Source organism: Vitis riparia, chromosome 3, assembly GCF_004353265.1.
Source record: "Vitis riparia cultivar Riparia Gloire de Montpellier isolate 1030 chromosome 3, EGFV_Vit.rip_1.0, whole genome shotgun sequence".
In the NCBI taxonomy this organism is placed as follows: Eukaryota; Viridiplantae; Streptophyta; class Magnoliopsida; order Vitales; family Vitaceae; genus Vitis; species Vitis riparia.
In genome coordinates, this window is record NC_048433.1 from 5,970,218 (window position 1) to 5,994,123 (window position 23,906).

General features: G+C 28.9%; 1 long non-coding RNA gene across 1 annotated transcript; it reads left to right on the top strand.

Moving 5' to 3' along the window:
- The first annotated feature begins 11,141 nt into the window (after window positions 1-11,141).
- Window positions 11,142-12,327, top strand: LOC117911718. The gene is made up of 3 exons (XR_004650899.1): window positions 11,142-11,429; window positions 11,513-11,620; window positions 11,720-12,327. It is a non-coding gene; the product is annotated as an uncharacterized LOC117911718 (long non-coding RNA).
- The last annotated feature ends 11,579 nt before the right edge of the window (window positions 12,328-23,906 follow it).

Below are 23,906 nucleotides of genomic sequence, written 5' to 3' on the forward strand. Positions count from 1 at the left end.
AGTCAAAATTTATAATGGTAAGATGTCAAAACCTGATGTGAATGGGTTACGAAGAAGAAGAAATTGTTTACCAGCTGACCAAAAGGTCACAATGGTAAAAAGTAATGTTATTAAAAAAATCATTGAATTGAAAAAGTTATTGGTTATATATTATTAAAAAAAAAATAATTATGAAAATTAAAAATGAAAAATATATTTTCAAATGAATAAAATGATTAAAATCAAAATTTAGAAATTTAAACTCACAAATTTAAAAATTAAAATCATAAGTATAAAATCACATATTTAAAAATCAGAATTTAAAAGATTAAAAGTTAAAAATGAAACAAAGTAACAACTAACAAATATCAAATGAAATAATTAAAAAAATCAGACATTTGATGGGATGAGCATGTGAGCCTTTAAAGGTTACATGTAACATTGAATCTTGCAATGGCTAGCTAAATGATTGATTGAATTACGATTGATTGGACCAACAATTGGTTTGTCATAACAACTAGTTTGCCTCCAATTCATACATAAAGACTCATCAATTCTCATTTATCGACTTCCAATTCCAACTACTCAACATTTATTTTCATTTATTGGAAGGGCGTTTCTAGGTGCACCTTAATTTATAAATTTGTTGTAAACCTTCAAAGTGTGGGATAATACTTTACGCATCCCTAGTGTGGTGTATCATTTCAAGAATTGAGGAGTGAATATTCAAAGGTTTTGTGAATGGTTGACTAAAACTATAATCCATTAAGATTAATTGAAACTATAATCTAATTATAAAGCTTCAAGACTTGGGTTCCAAGTGTTTTACGGAATTGTCTCTTTGTCCTTCCTTTGGAGATCAAGAATTGATGTGACTGTTGGGAATGGTGATTATATTAAGTCACTTCTCTATCCTGAGAGCAATGGAAAGGATGCAAAATTCTTTGGAAACTGCTTTTAGTTTTTGTTTTACATTGATATTTCTACATTTTTTTCATGTTCATATTCTTTTATTTTTATAACTGAACAGTGCAAGGACTCCCAGGATTTGAGGTAACCAATATTGAGGGCTTTGATTTAAGTGGAAAAGCAACTCAATCTAGAAAAGCACAGTAGGTTTGCTTTAAAGGTTTTAGAATTCATGTTCTCTTATTCTTCCTTTCTGGATTTTCTAGGTAGCTAATGCGTCACTTTTCACTTGTGATTCATTGGCTTTTGGTGTCTCTATTTCACTCTTTCCTCACAAATGTTTGAAATTTTGTGTCGTTTTACATTACCATGAAGGCATTGCATATATTTCTTGTGGATAGAAATTTGTCAGCTGTTCTAATGAATTTATTAATTAAAAAATGCCACTCAAACACTCTAACTCTACACCATGGCTACTTATGCTTTGCTTTAGGATAATGATGTATTATGTAACTATGATAATAAATTACTACTTCTTGGAAAGTTCGTTGCCCTTCTAAATTTGAGAGACATGTTTATTGATATTCTGAAACTAATTAAACTGAATTTGATGGACAGTATAACTACTACATAGAGGATGCTTAGGAAGCAAAGATTTTCATGTAGCCCATGTAGAGTCTACTAGATACTTAGCTATTATGCTTGTATGTTTGGCCACACTTACCTCTGGAAGCATTACCTTGCATTGTTTATGATAAAATAAATATATCTATGTTTTTTTACCTTTCACACCAAGTTCCATACAATGTTTCCAACAGATTATCAGGTTTTCTCTTTTTCAATAGATACCATAATCCATCTATTATATATTCTTGCAAAGATTGATGCCCTACGAAACAAGTCAAAGGCGACAAAGATTGATGCCTTTTGTTGCACCTTGCTCTTATACCTTGAACCTTTCAAAACTATGTTATTACATGATACTTCATATTGATATTAATCTACTTTAGAAATTCTTAATCATGTCTCATACAACCTCATCCTTTTTGCAAAGGTTTTATATGTGATTTTCCATTTGTTATCACCCAAATATGAATTTTGAAACTGTTTACTCCATTTTATTTGTATTCTAACATTGGCATTCTACATCTAGTTTTAGGATATGGCTGGATTAATAAGTAAAATAAATTCACTAAAAAAAAAAAAAAATAGGTTTTTAATGACGAATCTTTGGTCACGGCTACAAATGTAGTGACCAAAGATATTATTTTGTCACAATCAGGATAAAGTTGTGACTATATGTGTTAATGTGGAAAAAAAACATGTTTAGTCATGGTGATTTTATCAACTGTCACCAAAAGTATTGATGAGAGGGTATTTTAGTCACGGATTTTTTTGAAACCGTGATTATTTGTAAATTTATGGAGGGAAATTTTGGCGCCAATAATTTTAGTCACGGTAATTTTATCATCCGTGACAAAAAGTGTAACGAAAAGATGTTTTAGTCACGATTTTTTGTGAAACCGTGACCCCATATATATATATATATATATATTGTGACTTTTAGTCACACCATTGATTGACCGTGACTGTAGGGGAACCTATAGTCACGAAATTCTCATGACCGTGACCTAATGCATAGAGGTTTATTTTAAATATTTTGAACCTATGGTCACGGGGTTCACATAATCGTGACCAAAAGTCTATTATTTATTTTAAACCATTTTTTTGGGTTATCTATTATAATTTTTTAGAAAATTATATATATATATATATATCATAAATAGAAATTATCATTAATAGTAATAATAATAGTTCTTATTAATTATAAAAAGTTTAAAGTTATATTACTATTTTTTTTTAAGTTAAGAAACAAATTAGCATGTTACCTATTTTTCTTTAGTTAAAATTATTTAATTTCCTTGTTATGATTAATGTTTTAATAAGAAGCAAAATAAAGTTTAATATGTTAGTTTAAAAATATGATGGTTCAATTTGATATTATTTGATAAAAAGTTTAAATGCAAGTGAGTTAGCAAATTAAAAAACAATTTTGATTTTATATATGATAAATAATTCTTATTATATTTAAAGTATCAATAGTCGTGATAACTAAATTTTACTATGAACAATTACTAGTAAAAATGTTTATAGTTTTATTTAATTTTCAATCATAAAATATTTTTTAATATTTATGATTTTTACAATATAGAAACAGTTTATAACTACAAAAATAACATTCTTTGTTTATGATTAAAAATTAAAGTTCTAAACTTTTATAATTCTTAAATTTGTAAAATTAACAAATTTATAAAGTTAAAATTCATGGAAAAATATTCTTAAACGCACCATTCTCTGTTTATGTTTATTATATTTAGTACCAAATGGAAGTCTGAAATTCTATTGTCCAAATGTATGATGAAAGTAAGCTACAAGCATATGGGATAAGGTAGAAATTAATATCATTAAATATGAAAAAATGATACCATATGATAAAATAATAATAGATTGGTATAAGATATAAAGGGACACGTGACTGAAAATAATGAAGACAGAGTAGGAGTAGAATGCACATGTAACATTTCCTAGCACCTAAGGCCCACAAAAATACTAATAAATTATAGTTTTATTTGTGAAGTATTTTGACATTTTCATAAACAGTTATACAAAAACGGTTTTTTAAAACATTTTTAAAAATTTGTTTGCGGATGTATTTTAAATAAAAGTCGATTTAGAAACCTATAATATTCTCAATATATTTTTTATGTTTTTAAATATGTTTAAAAAATAACTTTTATATGTTATATTTTATTTTTTATTATTCTTTGTATTTATATAATTATTTTTGAAAATATCTTTTACTCTAATAAGTGAAAACAATTTAAGATAACTAAAAATATTAATATTTTTTAAAAATATCTTATTTTTTGTTTTTAAGAACAAAAAATTGTTTCCCCTCTATGGTTTACTTATTTATTTATTTATTTATTATTAAGAATAAAAAACTGTTATAACTAAAAGCTCGTTAGCAAACACTGCCTATACCTTTGAATTATTTTAGAAAAAGAACATTTTATATATGATAAATAATAGGTTTTATAATAAGATAAGTTATTATTAGAAGATTTTATTAAATTTTATCATCATTAATATTAACATCATTAAGAGTAGTTATTTCTTTTTTAGTAAACTTAAATTTACTAAACATGTTTAACTATTAAAATTTTAAAATATAGAACTTGATAAATTTCTAATATAAAATTTTAAAATTTTAAAACTTGATAAAACTTTGAAAATAACAATTTTAAAATATAAAACTTGATAATTTTCTCATACATAATTGTAAAATTTAAAATTTTAAAACTTGATAAAACTTTGAAAATAACAATTTTAAAATATAAAACTTGATAATTTTCTCATACATAATTGTAAAATTTAAAATTTTAAAACTTGATAAAAAAAATTAAAATATAATACTTGATAAATTTCTAATATAAAATTTTAAAATTTTAAAACTTGATAAAACTTTGAAAAAAACAATTTTAAAATATAGAACTTGATAATTTTCTCATACATAATTGTCAAATTTAAAATTTTAAAACTTGATAAAAAAATTTAAAATATAATACTTGATAAATTTCTAATATAAAATTTTTAAATTTTAAACTTGATAATTTTAAAAATTGAAAAACTTTATAAAACTTAATAAAAATTTTAAAACAACACTTTGAGTAAAACATTGAACTTTCAAAATTAATTTTAAATTTTAAAATAATTGTAAATTTAAAAATTTAAAATAATTGATAATAAACCACGACCAACATTTTAACCCATAAAATGTTAAAATGAGATTTGATAATAACCATATATAAAGCCATGAATATAAAGTCTCACATCACTTTCCAATATAATATTTTAACCATGTGGGCCTTAACCATCGACTTTCCAATATAAAAGACACAGGCAACGTTTTAACCCATTTTTACCATTGAGTAAAACCCTTCTCCTGCAAACATTTCCAATATAAAGCCTCTCTCTCCTGCCAACAAAACCCATTTTCTCTTCCTCTCCAAAACCCACGGCCATAAAACCCACAAAACCTACCCACAACCCCCATTGCTTGGAGGAAGCCATGCCGAAGAAGCCCCATGGAAGCTATGGTTCGTAAAGCCAAAGCCACCTCCAAGAAATTCTCGTAAAAATCGTTTCTCTCTAGGTTTTGGTGAGTTTTGGGACTATTTTTTTTTTTTTTTTTTTGCGTTTTGTTAATTGGTATTTTGGAAATGTTTGTGATTAGGTTTGAGATTTCATTGTTATTGGGTTTATTTTAATTGTTATTGGGTTTATTTCCATTGTTATAGGGTTTTGGTGCTTTTGGAAAAACCACACTTACTTCCTAAGGTACAATTTCTCTCTAGTTTCTTTCTATTTTTTCTATGATTTAATTCTGATTTCATTGTTATTGGGTTTATTTCCCTTGTTACTGTGTAATGAAAGAATTTTTCTTTTGTGTGTTGCATTCTCTTCAATTGTCTATTTCCATTGGGTTTAATTATTGTGTTGAAAATTTAGATTAGTTTTCAACAATGTTGTTTTTTCTTTGTTTTTGTAGCTTTGAATTTGTGAACATGTTGATATGGATTAAAACTATATATTCCACACTCCACGTTTTTGTAGCTTTGTTTCTATGTTTTTTTTTTGTCCTATTTATGAGTCTCACAAACAATAATATTTTACAAAATTTTAAATATTTTATTTGTATATCAAATAGTCATACAATTAAGACACATCACTTTTATGAATATTATTTTCCATGTAAGATAGATTTTTATACCATATGTCACACTTTAGTTAAGGATATGGTAATTTAAACAAATATTTTTTAAGATAGTCCTAAAAATTATTTTAAATTTTATGATACCCATTAAGTGTATTAGGAAATTGCCTTTTCAATTAAATATTAAAATATTTTTTAAAAGACAATTTTAAATTTAAATTAAAATTATCTTCTTTTTTTTTAAAGTAATTTTAAATTGCCTTTTCAATAATATTTTTTTTTAGCTTTGGGAACTCATATTACCAACTATCTAAAATCCATGATATTTTAAGTAGATAAAAAAAAATAAAATTAGAAAGTAGATAAAAAAATTATAATTTAAGAACTATTAATTATATAATAAGAGATACAAATAATTATGGAAAAGTTTGTACACAAATAACTGTTTTAAAAAATAATTATATAAATATATAAAATAAAATATTATATATAAAATTTATTTTAAATTTTTAAATATTCTTTTGTTTTATTAAACATAATTATTAAAACTCTTTTATAAAACTCTTTTTAAAAATAATTATCAAACATGCTATTAAAAATTTTGAATCATAATTCTTTCTAAATAAATTCATTATACAATTAATAATATAGAATGAAACTTAAGTATGTAATAGCTCTCACCGTAAGTCCCCTAAAATTTAATGATTTTCCATGTGGCATGACATCATGTCATAGTCAAATCATTTCCATCCTAAAATAAATAAATAAATTTACAATGGTGGTGCAAACTGGATTGCAATGATGGATTAATTAAAGTTAAAGTAAATCCCTCAATGCATCCAAACTTACATGATTAAAGAAATTTTATAAATTAGAATTATGAAATGAATAAAATAATAAAGGATGGATTATTGATTAGCTTAATTGGCAACTATTTTATAGGCGTCGAGATACAAGTAGATATTTTATTTTATATATACAAATAATTATTTTTTATTTTTTATATATTTTTAAAAATAAGTGAGTCAAAACCCACTTTTCTTAAAAAAAAAAAGAAAAAAAAAAGAGTTTGAATTGAATTTAGGTAATAAATTAGATTAGATAAAACTTCCTGTACGTGATTTATTAAAATTTTGATCGAATACATTTAATTTTCATTGATTCCAAATTCCTTTAATATATACATATATATAATTTTTTTTTTTTTTGGATAGAGTTTGAGTTGGCAATCAACCAAACCCCTAATCCACATGAGCTACACGTTACAACCACTAATGCTGAGTTGGATATAGGCCCTGAATCTGTATATATATTATAATATAAAATTTATGACATTTTAAGGAAATAATTATGTGACTGATCGCTCGGATTTTGTCGTTTGTTGGATCAAAACAAAATTTATAACCTAATTCACTATTCTATAACAATTTGTACCCGATCAAAAAGTGGTTTTAGTACAAACTACTGTAGTATAGTGGTTTTTAGGTATCGTCCACAAGGATGGATTATTCTTGGTAATTAAGGCTTGAATGAGATGATAAGAAATGATTGTGATCAAGTGAAATTGACTTGAAATTGCATGATAAAATTCCAAAATAACAATGTATTCAAATTGAGAGAAAAATGAAGTGTAAAATAGAAGAAAATTAATAAGATGTGAGATTCTCGGAGTTAGGATTTTCTAGAGAGCAATTTCCATGGTGAATAGGTGTTGAGATCTAATTTTCATCAAGTTAGATTGAAAACCTAAATTTTCATCTAAACCGATTTTTGATTTAGCTTTAGGTCTAGATCTAATTTCTCTCCAAATTAGGTAATCTAATCCAAGAGATCAATTTGAATCATATATTCAATTCATCTTAAATTATCTTCCGATGATTCACACAATGTAACTATTCAATCTCATCAAATCTAGCATTAAGAATTTGATGAATCTACCTAGCTTGCATTGTAGTAATCATCCAAGACAATTTGAAGAGAAAAATCCCCAAATTTCAATTAATCAATCAATTGGATCAAATTACCTTTGCAATTCAAGCTCAATTCTCTAATTCACCATAGATCTTGCCTCTAGATCCTCCCTCCTCCGAGAAAAACGAGATTTAGCAACTCATGCTTGGAGATTTGATCTCACAAGACATGTTTGGCTACCGAGAAAGTAAGAGAAATTGAAGGAAAGTAGAGAATTATATAGAGAAAAGAAATCTAAAAAGTTCTACAATTAGAAAATGTATCAAAAGTAAGAATTCTTAAATGAGTCCATCTTGTTTCTATTTATAGGCCAAGGTAAAAAGGACACTTGGCAACTTTTTAGAGGTCTTTCGGATGCTTCTTCATCAAGGAATCTGGAGAAAATGCATTTTCGCACAAGCCCCTAGCAATCTCGCATGATGATGCGAAGTGGAGAGTCCAACAGCTTCAATTTCGTTCTTCTGGAGCGTTTCGCATGACTGTGCGAAAATTTCGCATGGTCATGCGAAATCACTTTCTCACAATTTCCTTATGTGTTGCAGCCACCTCCTTTCTGTTTCATTTCGCATGACTGTGCGAAAATTTCGCATGGTCATGTGAAATCAAAAATCATGCTATTCCGACTCCTCTTTGCAATTTCTCTCATTTCTTCATTTTTAATCCATCTCCACCACCTTCAATTAAGCTCCAAAGCTTGGTCCAAGTGCATTTCATTGCTTCTTTCATTATGCATTTGGATCATCATCAACTTTATTTGTTTTCTTCAATTTGATTCATCTCTTTTGTCACAAATTTATCAAAAAATACTTTGAAATGATTCCAAAACTTCATAAAACTTGTTAGTAACTCTTGCAAGGGCAACAACATGTTAATTGAGTGTTTTAGGCATAATTATTACTCAAAAGACGTGAAACTCATGAGAATTATTATCTAAAATATGCTCTTTTTGAGTAGTAATCAGTGACTTATGAAAAAATGCATTTCACAATATTTTTAAATGAATTATTTATAAAAAATTGGGTTTATATATGAATCTGCATATATATTATAATATAAAATTCATGATATTTTAAGTAGATAAAAAACATAGAAAGTAGATATAAAGAAAATTATAATGTAAGAACTATTAATTATATTATATGTACCTTCATGAAAAATAGATGGAGAAAATAATTTTTTTATCTTTGATTTCCCAAATATAATTTAAGAACTATTAATTAAACCATGCTTGACTTTAGTGAAATATTTACATTTTTAATTATTGTCAAAAGTAAAAAATAAAAAATAAAAATTTTAAAAGTGATACAAATAAAATCTATTCTCAAATTTATATCTTTTTTTTATGATTTAATTTATAAGTTGTGTCTTTTTTTTTTATTTAAAATAAAGTAATTAGTTTTTAAAGTTTAAAGATAGTAAACTTATATAATATTTTTAATTAAATATACTCTCAAATAATATCCTACTTCCAAAACAACTTCTCAACAAAAACCATTTTTTATTAAAAATAAATAAATAAAAATAATATCAAACCTATTCTAGAAAAAAAAAAAGGAATATTTAGAAAATTTTTGTTTTGCACCCAAATTAGAAAATTAAGAAAATTTTTGTTTTGTTTCATCTTATTTATACCTTACCCTTTCGTTACTTCATGATATAAGATATGCATATGTTGCATCTATTGTGAGGCCTTATCTATGATTTTATATTTTATTATTGTTATATGTGAACTAACCCTCGTTGATTTTATGCAATAGAAATATTAGTAATTCATTTATATAAATTATCGAATGTGTTAGTCTCATTGTGTGTTTTTATCTATTTTTTTTCTAATATTATTTGTCATTAATTTTATCATTTACTCATTTTCATATTAGAAAACCCTAGAATTCCCATTCAAGTATCCTTGCTTGACAAATGTCTCTTTTATCATATATTAAAAATATATAAGTTGTAGACGTGTGGATATGATTATTTATCAGAGAGCATAAGCAATCTATAAGGGTTAAGCCTTGTATTCGTGCACGAGATGTAGATTTGATTCACAGAAGAGAATTCATTAGTTGGTTTGAAGAACGTGTAAGTTCATGCACTACATAAATTGTTCTATTATCTAATACACATGTATGTATTAACATCTTATATTTGAATCTATAGATTATACAAATGTGACATGAAGGTCCAATTTCTGAACACATACTATCATTGTCTCGTGGACCAAGTACATCAGTTACATGTTATAGAGGATACATCATTAATGGGTTCAGATTTCACACAAGAGAACGAGAAAAGGGAAAAAAAAACTCAAAAATAGTGGAGTTGTTGTGACCATAGAGGTATCAAGCTTTGCAAGTGCAAGAGATAAGAACCCAATTCCTGGTCATGTTTCTTACTATGGTGTGCTAACTGATGTAATTGAGTTACATTACCTTGGTGGAAATAGAGTTATTTTATTCAAGTGTGACTGGTGAGATGTAATCAATAGTGGAAGGGGAATAAAGAAGGATGAATAGGGGTTCACGTGTTTGAATTTTGAACGTACCATATGCACAGATGAACCATTTGTGCTTGCATCTCAAGCAAAACAAGTCTTCTATGTTCAAAATTCAAATGAGGAAAATTGGCACACCGTTGTAGAGATACAAACTCGAGGGGTTTATGATATGAATAAGAAAGTATCTACTAATGATCCATAGCCATATCAACAGCTTATAACACTTCATAGTCAACGTGATGTGCATGAGTTGATCGAGAATGATTTAATCAATTGGGATAGAAATGATATTGCAAGAGAAACTATCCAAACAGATGTTCTACTATCACGACAAAAAAACATTGTTGAAAGAGATAATGAATTCATTCATGATGATGATATAGATGATGTGTAGCTAATAGTATTGGTAAGTACATAAATATATACTTACCAGATATACAAATTGTAATTTATTTCAATTATTTATGTAACTTATTTTGTATTGCTTTTTCTAATTTACTTTATTATGTAGGAAATGTCACATCGAAGAAGAAGAGTACAAATAGTGTCTCCAGAAGATGAGTTGGACAATCTACAACAACTCTTAGACATACAACCTGCTGCAACTACTACTCATAGTAGTTCTGATTCTTCAGATCCTTCTGTTGTTGGTATGATTAAGAAGATTATGTTTAACTTTACATATGATAAATGTGTTTACATATATTTAATTTCTTGAATGATAGGTTTTTAATGTTTAATTTTATATAAGATAAGTAAATTATGTTTCTTTTAATTTCATTATTACTCTTAATAGGTTCATCCTCTAGCAAAAAGAGGACACGTGGCCTAACACGTAACTTATATTTACTTAGTATGAAACCCAGGGAAAAAAAAACTACACGATTCAATACTAAGTAAATCTAAGTTACGTGTTAAGCCACGTGTCCTCTTTTTGCTGGAGGATGAACCTATTAAGAGTAATAATGAAATTAAAAGAAACATAATTTACTTATCTTATATAAAATTAAACATTAAAAACCTATCATTCAATAAATTAAATATATGTAAACACATTTATCATATGTAAAGTTAAATATAATCTTCTTAATCATACCAACAACAGAAGGATATGAAGAATCAGAACTACTAGGAGTAGTAGTTGCAACAGGTTGTATGTCTAAGAGTTGTTGTAGATGACTTGCTATTCAATCTAAATTGATGTAGGATATCTCAGAAAAAAACAAGGCAAATAGGGCAAAACAAGTGATAAAGCATACATCGGGATCAAAAAGTTATGCTCAAATTCGATATGAACAGGTTGAAAATTTATTATTAACATGATTTGTTTGTACATAAATAATTCATCATAAATAACTCAATTGTTTTACTTATAAGAATAGGCACAAAAGAAGGAGGATCGAAGTGAGCCCAATAGAATTGAGATGTTTGCCTTGACACACACAAGAAAAGATGGGACGCCTGTTGATGATCATTCTAAGGAGATTATGGTAATGAAGTAAATAAATTTTATATACTTGTATTTCAATCATAGCCTTATACTAAATTATTTTAAAAGTTTAACAATTTTTTTTTTTTTATAATTCCAGGATCAATTTCAACAATTACTATCCCAACCTGAGGAGACATCTTCTTCTACTTTTGCATCATCTAGAGCATCTACATCTGTATCATCTACATCTGTAGCATCTACATATGTAGATGAGATATATACTCAAGTCATGGGTCTAGAGAGGCATGGTCATGTTCGAGAGTATGGATTTGGTCCTACTCTTACCTCAATCTTTGGTTCTACTAGTAGAAGGCGATCAGGAGTTATTCTTTCAACACAACTTGAAAACGCCCAAGAAAGAGATGCTAATAGCTGCAGAACAAAAGTTTACAACTACAACTGAAGAACTCTCAAATGTGAAAGATGAACTCTCACATGTGAAAGAAACATTTGAAGAGAGGTTGATAGAAGTTCAAAAGAAGACACGTGAAGAAGTGAAAGAAGAATTTGAAGAAAAAATGATGGAAATGCAAAGAAAAATGCAAGCATAAATGCAAGCACAAATTCAAGAACAAATGATGCAAATGATGCAAATGATGCAACAATTTTAGCAAAAGTAGTAGACATTTGAAGATTTTGCTACATCTTTATTTGATAGATTCTCTTAACTTTTTTGAAGATTATGCTACTTATTTATATGATAGATTTTCCTAACTTTTTTTGCTTTCTATGACTATTATGTGATGTTTGGTTGGTTGATTTGTTATATTATGTTAGAATGTGAAACTAAATTTGAATCTCTTTGTTTTTTGTTTGTTTGGTTTTTTTTTTGTTATATTATGTTTTTTTTATTTAACTAGCTTGGAATAATTGATTGTAATATATTGAAATTGGTTTAATTGTTTAATTGCATATACAGGTCTAAAATGGGTTTGTTTGGGTTTATAACAGGTTTGGGAAATTTTAATTTATAAAAAACCAATATCCAAAATATAACATATTTTAGTCACGGCCACTAAAAAATTGTGACCATAAGTGTGCTTTTAGTCACGCTTAAAATGAATCGTCACCAAAAGTTAGGGATAGCGGCCATAATAGACTTAATGTTTAGTCACGGTCACTTAATTACCGTGACCATATACCTATATTTAGTCACGGTTAGGGGCATTGACCGTGACCAAAAGTTGACATTTAGTCACGGTCATTTTTATTAACCGTTACTATAGACATACATTTAGTCACGGTTACGGGCATTGATCGTGACCAAAAGTTGACATTTTAGTCACGGTCATTTTTATTAACCGTGACTATAGACATACATTTAGTCACGGTTTAGGGCATTAACCGTGACCAAAAGTTTACATTTAGTCACGGTCGATAAATTTTACCCGTGATTATAAGTGTACATTTAATCACGTTCATTATTTGGCCGTGACTAAAGGTTAAACATATAGTCACGGTTTATTACCTGATTGTGACCAATACCTTTAGCTACGCCTCATACTGTGACGCTCGGTCACGGTTTCATAAGACCGCGACAATAGGTTTTGGTCACAGATATATACGATTTGGTGACGGTCGCCAACCGTCGACCGTCACCAAAAATCCTATTTCTTGTTGCGATTGTTCTTCTATTGGTCCTTTGCCCTCATGCTATTCCTTTTCTTTCTAAGTCTCTATGTTGTTAAGATTGAATTTCTTATGTGCTTGATATGCAAAGAGATTCTAGTTTATTGTTTATGCAACAATTAGGCAATGCCTAGAGCTACTGCTTTGTTTAACCAAGTAACCATGCCTTGGATTCCTGAATTATAACTAAGGTGGTTGATGGTAATGAGGCAATTGCCTAGTTGGTGGTCAGATGTTTAAAAATTAAAGCTATTTTATTAAAATAAAAAACATATCATGCTCTATTATGCTTTTTGAAATTTAAACATCATGCCTAGTTGGTGGTTAGATGTTTAAAATTTTAAATGACTCTATGTAGACCCTTTTTTTAAAAAAAAAACAGGGGAAGACCTTTCTTTTGTTTGGGGGGAACACCCGGGAGATGGGGATTCTTCCTTCATTTTTTGAAGTAGGGGAGACCTTTTTTTGGAGACATGAGCAGCACGGGACGCGTGGTGATCCATTAGCTGCCCGCCCATGCTAGTGGTTGAAGGCGCCATGCTTGCTGAGGGATGAATAGGGGAGCTGGTAATGGCTTGAGTGGGGGGAGATAGAAATAGGGGCAGAGGGTGCCTTGAGAAGAAGAGGAGGAAAACAACAGAGGACACCATTAAGAGCCATTTTTGGGGTGGACAGCAAACCGGTTAGTGAATGCAATGCTTTCGAAATCAATTTTCATGTTTTATTTCATCTTGCCATACGTATTATCATGATTCTGTTAAGTTATTATTTGTTCAAGAACTGATATTTCACATACTAGTGCATGAGATAAAATATTGGTTTCAATGTTTTAATACTGAGAAGCAAGTTAACGTGATTGTAAGATGGGATTTTCGCTACCTATTTATGCTACAAATATTCCCAATTCTTTTCTTTTCTACCCCACCTGGACAAACCAAACAATAGGAAATGGAGATGGAAGAAAAAGGAAATGGAAGATGGCTTACGGAGGGGATGTCTGAAAAGAGTATCTGGGTGAGAGAATAAAAATATATATATATATATAAAAAAAAACAGGGGAATGGGATTTTTTCCGGGATTATGGGGAAGCTCTCTAGATGAAAGTTGTGTTTAATTGATTCATCCTTGAGGAATGTGGAAGCATCATTTTTGGATAATCTCGCGGGTGCCATTCTTGCCATCTTCCATCAAAGCCAAGGATTTTCGCCTTTTGGACGGGAGAACCTGGTCAACACAGTTCTCGGCGAAGGAAAACGCGTTGATGTATTTTTGTGGAGGAAGAAGAGGATCTCCGTCAGAGTTCTTGGCGGAGCTGTGCAGTGATGAGGGGATGCTGACAAGACTGCATAGTGGGAACATGAAGCTTTTCTCTCTCATGAAATATCATTAAGGCTAACTTCAGTTTGTCTTTGATTTTCGGGAGCAGCATTTAATGAGGGCACCATTAGAAGCCTCCATCCCCAGTTCTCATCATTAGTCAGTGTGTTTCTTTATTGTTTTATTTTTTTATTTTTTTATTTATCTATTATTATTTTCTTAACCCATAAAAGCTAGCCATCACATGAAAAGTCATCTTGCACTCCATGTTCTAATTTCCATTCTCTCCACCGACACTACCAACCCACTACCAACCCACTACCAATCTCACCTTTTTTTTAATTCTTTCACATTTTGATGTCCAAATTTAATCTTCCAAATTTTTAATTTTTAAATTTAATTTCCAAAATTCCAAATTCTTTAAAAATTAATTTTCAAAACTTCATTTTCTCAATTTAATCTTCAAAACTCTAATATCCAAACTTCATTTTCTTTCAAATTAATTTTCAAAACTCCAATTTCTCTCAAATGTAATTCCCAAAATTTAAATTCCTAAATTTAATTTTTAAAACTCCAAATATTCAAATAATTTCCAAAACTCCAATTTTTTATTTTTATTTTTTAGAAAAACTTTTATTTTTAAACAATTCTCCAAAATTCTAATTTCCAAAATTCCAATATTCACATTTATTTGTTTAATCATTATTATTTCGTTTATTTATTTATCTACTCATTTTTAAAAATCTCCTCTCTAAATAACTCTTCAAATTTTCAATCTCAAAAAATTCCACTATTCACGTTCATTTGTTTAAACATTATTTTTGTTATTATTATTATTATTATTCCATATTCATTTATTTATTTATTTTAAAAATTCAAATCATTATGGTTTAATTATTCAAAAATCTTACTTCCGAATTTAATTTTCAATCTCAAAAATTTCACTATTCACGTTCATCCATTTAAACATTATTTTTGTTATAATTATTATTATTCCATATTTATTTATTTATTTCTTTTAAAAATTCAAATCATTAAAGTTCAATTCTTGAAAATCTGACTCCCAAATTTAATTTTCAACCTAAAAAATTTCACTATTCACATTCAGCTATTTCATGATGATTTTCGTTACTATTATTATCCCGTTCATTTATTTATTCACTTATTCATATATTTAAAATCTCATCTCCAAATAATTTCTCAAAATTTCAATCTCTAAATTCAATCTCCAATCTCTAAAGTTCTATTTTTTGCAATTATTTACTTAATCTTTATTATTTCATCATTATTATTATTCCATTCCTTTATTTATCCACTTATTTGTTTATTAAAGTTCCGTCTTTAAATAATTTTTCAAAATTCTGATTCTCAAATTTAGCTCTTTGAAATTCCAATTCCTTTCAAATTTAATTTCTAAAATTCTAATTCTTATATTTAATTTCTAAAAATCTAATTTTCAAATAATCTCTAAAACTCCAATTTTCAAATAATCCTTAAGACTCCAATTTTCAAATAAATTTCAAAAATCCAATTTTCTCCCAAATAATTTTAATTCCACTCTGGTTTTCAAACAATCTTATGCTCCTCTTGATTTTAATAGGCATGAATGAATTTTTCATAATTCCAGAATAATGGAATCTGTGATATTAATTCATGCAAAATAAATGGGCTTTGGTGGGGGCCCAACATATGTGTTTTCCTTATGATTGATTGATTGTTTGTTTGATTTAATTGCCATGCGTGATTGATTTTATTCTGCTCTATGACATGCTCGAAATTATTCCTTAATTGTGCACTAACCTCACTTCTTGATAGCGCTTTATGGATCACTGCCCAGGTACGCATCCACATCTGCTCTAGTCATTTTCTGTATGCACGTTTAGATTCTCACGTGTGCATGATCACTCTGAGTATTCATTGATTCCCTCATCAATTGTCATGATTGTTTTATTTTATTAGTAGATACCCGACTTTAGGGACTTAAAGGGGTGCTACGGTCTGTACCGTACTTTCCCGATAAGTAACCTGACCCCCGAACCCGATCTGGTTTTTCATAGACCACCTTTTCCAAAATAAGGAGTCGCACTTAGGGTTTTCTTTCTTATTTTGTTTACCCTTTTAAAAAATAAAACAAAAATAAGTGGCGACTCCAAGTCATTTTTTTAATCAATAAAATCATTTTTCAAAATGAATATCAAGCTCGCCATCGAGTGGGAAACGCATAAGCCGAAATGCGGGGTCCACATTCTAGTTAGCTAGGAAAAATAAACATCTTTTGTGGATAGAGAAGAAATAGTTATGTTTAATTTGAGTGTTATAACTATGACTTCCAGATTTACAGTGTATTCATCAATTTTTCTTTTACAATTTGGGGCTTGCTTGTGCCTTATGACATGTTTCTTTGGTGTGTACAACAATGGGATCGAGTTGGAGTGCAATTATCCCATAATTTAAAATGGATTAAATATCTCTAGATCTGTTTATAGCCATGTATATATGTAGTGAATTATGGTTTGTAGGGAATTAACAAATTGAGTACTTTTTTGTCACATCTCATCACCAAGTTTAGTGCTCTGAGTCATCTAGAAGCCTTACATGCACCCTAAAAACATTGGAGGAAATTTTGGAATTCCAAATAGTAGGGGCGTCAAGGTCTTGGTGGAGCTTATTTTAGGTCCTTGATTCTTTTCCTTTCATCTCAAGGAAACTTGCATGGCTAGAAACATACCAAGTTTTGCATTCTTTTTCTTATTGGATTTTGTCCTAGTATTGATTGTCATCCTATATGACACAATTTATTTTCTCATTTAGCTTCTCCTTCAATGAAATTTATAGAGAGAGCGTAGTTAGAAATGAGAGGGGATTCCTCTGTGATACTTACAAAACAATTAACAGTTCTTATTCCATTATTTTTTAATTGACTGCCAATTCTAAAGGCTCTGTTTGGTTGGTAGCTAGGGAACTAATTCAGCAGTCATAGGGCATGATTATGATGATAAGCATGATTTATATATATATATATATTATGTAAGTATGTCTATAGGTTTTGAAATTTAGGTATTTTATGTTGAGGATGTTGTGTTAATTAATAGAAAGGCAAATGAAAATCTTAGTAATGGGGATTGGCATACTACCATGGCAAGAAAGGGTAGGGGGAGAAAGAAATCATCATTTTCTTCTTTTTTAATATAGTATTGGATAAACAATGTCTAAGACTATAACTGATCTGATAATATTATATGCATGTAAGAAAACACTCATAAAGGGCATGCTGAGAAAGAACCTTGAGCAATGATCAAGTGTAAGCCTTTGCAAAACATCACTTATAAACTCTAGAGGATTTTGTTTCTGGAATTTCTTCTTAACAATCTGGATTTGGACTTTTATCAGGCATTTGAGATTTTTTAAACTCCCCTATCTACAACCTTATATATGTTGATCAATATCAATTATTATTCAATCCTCCTATTGCCTATTCCTTAGAGAAGCCTATATCAACTACTTCTGATTCTCATAAGAACATGGCTGAAAGCCAATGACATAAAATTGGGATTTGTTAATGATGAAGTTGGCTCTGACCAGCCAATGATGAACATGGAACCAACATGTGCACTATCAAAATGGATGAACAAGAGGTGATGAAACCCTCACATGATGAGTATGGATTAAATACTGAATCAAAACAACAAAAAACAATTAGAAATATCTGGATGGCTCTAAAAGAAGGAAAAGTTAGAGAAAATAGTTCCCTAATGAAGGGCAACGGTGCGAAGCCTGGAGGTCAATCAACCCAAAAAGCAAACACAGAAGCATCACTCGAAGTTCCCAAACCCAGTATTGTCTCTCCCGGTTTCAAGTCTAATGTAATTGCCCCAACTTCAATCCCAACCAAAGCAGGCCTTGATTCCACAAACCAAATTCAAGGATCACATTCTTTGAAGCACCGGGTATAACTTGAAAAGTATTTTGTTTTACTTTTGTTTTATATTTCGAACCTATCATTTTATTCCATGATTTATCTATGCATTCACCTATGTTTGATCTCCAAAGACTAAACCCATACATGATGGTATTCCTCCATAGTTTTTAGTTTTTTGGCATGCTTTCCTCATATACAAGTTCCATTTGAATTTTTAAACAGAACCCATGAGGCCTGGTCACCCCACTTTTATTTTATTTTTAATTATTTGCCTTATTCGGTAATTCTTTCAATGTAGTATGCTGTTATACATATTGACTATACATATCTCGAGATTTAATTTGTAGTTTCCACTTATTTGTATTTTTTCCTTTTTCTAATCTCTTTGTCCATTGATATTCCAAGTTTCTTCTAAGAATTCTCCTCTGATAGCATTTTCTACTCTATTGAGAAAATGCTAGCTTTTTCTCTAGTAGATTTTTCAGGTCGCACTCTGGCCTAATCTTCCATCTAAAGTATGTTTCTACCTCACTGTTTCTATTGGCTAGCTTCTTGTGCAGCTCCATGGGGGTTAGGTGCTTTATAGATGCTAATATCTTGATAAATGCATCTGGCGAGTTCATGTCTCTTGAATACATAGTGGTAGGCAATAGGATGTTATGCATGGCCTTTCCTTTACTGTCATGGATGGGTGGTTCAATGTATTTGGTGGTATCCTAAGTGGCATTGGTTTGTAGGCCATATGAGCTTGATTTTGGTGCAGTTTGGGGTAACATTGTGTGGGCTCACTTAGTATCATTGAAGCTGCAAAAAAACATTGCGTGGGCTCACTTAGTATCCTTAAAGTTGCAAAAAAACATTGTGTGGGCCTTGATTTGAACTACATATGTAATGGAGTGATTGATTCAACTTTTTGTATGTAATGGAACAATATTGAGTTGATTTACCGCAGCATGATTAAGCTTAAGCTTCTATGTTAGGCCTAAACATATGTACTCTTATATTTAATTAAAAAAGAAGGTATTATTTCTTTTAAATGATTCTTTAACCATCATTTTAATGATTAGTAGGCTGTCTTTGGGTAACATTCTTCACTTAGCCATTACCTCCATTACGTTGTCCACATGATAGCCTATAGCAATAGCCAAGTAAAAAACCATATCCATATCAAGACTTATATTAGGGGCCAAAGCATAGCCATCTCCGTATTGGCACATATGATTATGACTACAAATAACTCACACCTATAAGCACTAGACCTCAAATTATTTATATATTTTACAACCTTATAGCTGCGACCACTCCTAGCCGCCGCTATAGCACACCTTTAGTCACGGTAAGAACAAAGCCCCAGCTGTATACTACTGTTAGTCGTGGAATAAATGTGGGCGCAGCCATAATTTCAATATTTTTAGTCACGCTTTCACATATGAACCCAACCTGCCAACCATAACATTTCTCCGCATGCCCTATGGTCATGACTACTTGTGGTTTCTTTTATCCACTCATATCCTATAGTTGCAGTACTAAAGCTTCCTTTTAGTCGAGGTTGGTGGCCACAACCAAAAACCCACCTTCTCATAGTGAGTGCAATCAAAATATTGTACTATTTAATCATACTTGATGTCAAGTTGGTTTTAAAAAATTCAATATTTTTATATAATGTTATTTTATTTTTTGTATTTAGAGCGATATTCATGACATTTTTAAATTTTAAACCATTTTTTATTATAAAACAGAAAGGTGAGACTTGAGAGGGAACTAGTTTAGAAGTTTCATGAACATGAGAAGGGTTTGATGAATGCTTGATTGGTTCTCTTACATGTTAAAGAAAAAAAAAAAAGACAGGATCACCGCACGAAAAAGCTTCTACTGCTTTGCTTTCTTTGTAGGCCTTTTGTCACTGCAAATGAACATTGCAACCAAATGGAGTAGCGGGAAAAAAGGGGTTTTTGTAGCCAGGAGCATCGATCAATAGATCTTGTTGAATGCAATGATTTTGCCTCTTCTTGTCAGTTTCTATCTGCATCACTACCTCCTCCCTTCTTTTCTGCTTTCATTTTTTCCTGGAAAATTGAAACTGACTGCTGCCATGGGAAGGAAGTAGTTTACTTAGATGTGCTTATATATATCTATATATATATATATATATATATATATATATATATATATATAATGAATGATAAAAGACTATTTTTCCTCTTTAGCCTTCGTTTGGGATGATGTAGAAAACACTTTGTAATTGATGTGAACAGGTTACTAAGTCTTTAGATAGCAGACCAAAAGATGAGAGTGGTACAAAGTCATGTGTCTTTCTGTATTGGAGGGGGAGAAGGAGAAAAAAAGAAAAAGAGAAATAGGAAAGAAAGGGGGTGCAGTCGACCGAAGGAGGTGGCGAAAGGAGTGGCCAACGGCGACGTTGTGGGCGCTGGGTCAAAAGCAGTGATATGTGGTGATGGCTGTGCCGGTGGAGGAAGGAACAAATACAGTTTCAAAAAAAAAAAAAAATGACTAGTTTGAACAATAGTTTCAAGACAAGGCCATTAGGGTCCACTCTGTTTTCAAGTCAACTGCTTTTGTGAAAATTAATAATAATATAGTATTTATTTAATAATAGTATTAAATATATAATATTAATACAACTGTTAATATTATTATTTGACTAAAAAAATAATAAATAAATAAATAAAATGGGTGGTTGATGAGAGACATAAAAGAGAATAATTGAAAATAATTGAAAAGACAAAATATGGAAAAAGACAAAAAGAAAAGTCTTTCCATCTTCTCACATTTCATAGACTTTTCTAGCCAAATTTATAATTAGTATTCCCCATTTTATATCATTTTTAAACTCTTAAACCTAATTCTCTTAAAAACATTTTTTGAAAATAAATTATTTTGGAGAAAATAAATTTTTTTAAAAAAAAAAATTCTATTTTTGACATTTCAAAAACTTCCACACTATTAAGAAGTAATTAACAACAACCACAATAATTGGAGAGTAAGCCATATTTATGGTTGTCATTTTCTCCAAATCTGAAAATAATCTCAACCAAAGAATTAGGCTTGATCTTCATGGCCAAACGACACCTATCCATCGATACCTAACTTCTGGAGAGGTTGGAATCATAGCCAAATACAAAGTCTTTTGCCTTACTCAGCTTTTGCTTAATCCAAAGGTGAGGTGTTGGCAAGTGACATTTAACCACCAAACCCATCTCAATCTTTCACTATCATTGCTTGCCATATGGAGTATCCCACAGACAGTTGACGCCATTTTCAATTTGATTAGGTGGGTGACAACCTAGCAAAGTCTTTGAATATTTTAGATGAAAATTTCGAGGGTACCCAAGTTGTACCTTGATCAAATATGTTATCTCCACCATTGAAAATATAAGATAAAGATAAAGGTCTACAAACTTGGATTTTGGTATAAAGAACAAGACCAATATATATATATATATGATATCATCTTATTTTCCAAACCTCAATTAACGGTCTTAAAGAAATTTTAGAAGAAGGTGATCACCACGATCCGGGATTAATTTAAAATTAATTTTTTAAAATACAACATATTCAAAAATATTTTTAATCGATATATATATTGAAAGTTGTCCGTTGAAATATATATGTTATCTCCACCATTGAAAATATATGATAAAGAAAAGGGTGATGACTACAATATAGGGTTAATTTAAAATTAATTTTTTAATATAGAACACATTAAAAAATATTTTTAATAGACACATTGAAAGTTGTATGTTGAAAAGATATGTTACATAGTTTTTATATCAATCATACCTGGAAAAAAAGTAATATTAATTTATTTTTTCTCGATGTAAGATTGATATGAAAAATATGAAAGATATATCTTTAAGAGACATTATTAGTATAAATTTAATTTTTTTAAATATATGATTGATATAAAAATTATTTATATTTTTTCTCGATGTAAGATTGATATTAAAAAATATGAAAGATATATCTTTAAGAAATATCATTAATATAAATTTAAATTTTTTTAATATTTGATTGACATAAAAATTATGAAAAATATTTTGTTAATTTTTTTTAATTTATGATTGATAAAAATTATGAAAGGTGTTTCTTTCGAAGTAAAACTATGTTATAGGATTCCTCAGGATTTTTACAATTACCTAAGAATTTTTTTACAATTTCGGGTAGAAGTTAAAAAAGGCCCTACAGCATGGGCATGGGTTGGTGAGTGGTGACCACACTTATTCTTTGGTAGTAATGGCAGTCGAATGGATGGAAGTAAGTGTAGAGGACTTGGGAGGGTGCGGCCTTGACTTATACTCTTGGTTATTAATTATTAGGTAGCCTACCGTCCAGTTTGCAACAATATGGGAAACCTCCAAAGAAGAAATTACTTCTTTTTTCCTAGGGACATGACTCTAGGAGTTTGTGAACCGCCTCCCAATATATACACGTAGAAATTTTTATTTTTGGGGTTAATTATAGGTTTGTTCAAATTTATCTTAACTAAGACAACTTGTCCAATTCAATAAAAAATATTCTAGAAGAAATTTATAAGATGCTTTTTCCATTATTTTTTAGATAGGCAAGGGCTTAGCAGGAGCTTTGACCCAAAATAGTGTGTTTTAAAAAAAATTTTCAAAAAATAAAGTTGTTTTGAAAATAATGTCTAATCTAATACGTGTGTGCCACATAAGCTGCCATGTCATAAAACCGTAATTGGTGACTACCGTTTTATTTTTCTAAAATGGTTAGAAACCGTAGTTACCAATCACGGTTTTAACTTTAAGTTTAAAGCCGTAGTTGATGATTACGGCTTTGACTTTTTTTTAAAATGGTCAAAGTCGTAATTACCAACTGCGATTTTAACTTTATATATATTTATATATAACTTTAATTTTTTTAATAAAAATATTATATTATTTTGATTTTAAATATACTTATTTCATTATTTTAAAAATAATAATATACGAAATTAAATAATTGATATTTTTAATTTGATATAAAAATATATTTTTAAATTTTATTAAAACAATAGGCACTATATTTACTATAAATATAATTAATTAATTAAAATATAATATAATAAATTATATTTATTTTAAATAAATAAATTATAAATGCCTATTTAGAAAAATAAAAAGTAATATAAATTATTATATTAATTAATAATTTTTATATATTATATATAAGTGGTATATAATACCTCTCTCTCTCTCTCTCTCACACACACACACACATATATATATATATATATATATATATAGTTTAATTTAAGTTTAAAATTTATCACATTTTTTATTAAAACAATTGACACTATATTTAATATAAATATAATTATTTAATTAAAATTAAATATAAATAAAATATAATAAATTATGTTTATTTAAAATAAATAAATTATAAATGACTATTTGGAGAA